The sequence below is a fragment of the Lipotes vexillifer genome, unplaced genomic scaffold, assembly GCF_000442215.2.
Source record: "Lipotes vexillifer unplaced genomic scaffold, Lipotes_vexillifer_v1.1 scaffold78, whole genome shotgun sequence".
Classification (NCBI taxonomy): domain Eukaryota; kingdom Metazoa; phylum Chordata; class Mammalia; order Artiodactyla; family Lipotidae; genus Lipotes; species Lipotes vexillifer.
The window spans coordinates 402,582-403,542 of NW_006783110.1; positions in this window are offsets into that span (position 1 = coordinate 402,582).

Sequence of the window (961 nt, forward strand, 5' to 3'; positions counted from 1 at the left end):
GCCGAGGTCTTACGTATTCAGAGCTATTCAAAGTTTGCCATTTAAAGCGGTCCCAGCAGTTGTAATTTTAAATTCTGCTCATCCTCCATTTGGAAAGAAAGACGAATCATAGACAGAGGCTACAGATCGGGGAGATTGTGGAGCACTCAAAACTCACAGAATAGCCTTATCTAACAACGTATCTAACTCGCTTCAGTTGCCTTTGGAGATATGAACACAGCTCTCCTATGCTTCCCTAGGACTTGCAATTAGGACGTTCCTGACAGATCTAAGGATCAACAGTTGTGACAGTTGCCCAGTGCAGAAGCATCATCCGTGCCCTGAGACCGGGAGATGGGAGGCAACTGGAACTTCTATCCCTAGAAACCCTGCATGATGGCCTAGTGGCCGAGGTCTCTGTCCGGATCCAGCCTTACAAAGGTGATTGGTGCTCAGGAGTACGCATGGCTCTCTCTCTTTCTGGAGAGCTCAGCTCTGCAGCTGAAGCAAGGTACCGCTCAGCACCCCAACACCCCCGGGAGTGCAACTGGCATTGCTGGTGACAGAGGCACTCCAGAGCTTGGCCCCGACACTAAATAAGCCGTCGTTAGGGAAGTCTGAGTGCGTCTTACGTGGTATTTCTTCTCCAGCTATTTGCAAGCAAGCACGTGACGGTGGCTTTTAGAAAACCAGATTCTGCTTCTGAGTGTGCATGCCCTCCACATTACCTAGGCATCTCAGAGCAAGGCACTATCACTTCAATCCACTGCCTCCACACCCCGGGAAGGTGGGTGGCAAGCGCAATTTCAAAGAGGTGAAGCAGCATATTCAACAGGGCCCTGAAAGTTGGGGCAGGGCTGAGAAGAGAAGCCACGAGATCTAAGCCAGGAGACCCAGGGTGACCTCCAAAACACATGCTCTCTCTTTCTGGCCTAGTTTCACTGACTGCTTACTACACACCCCAGGAAAAACATTTCCTCTA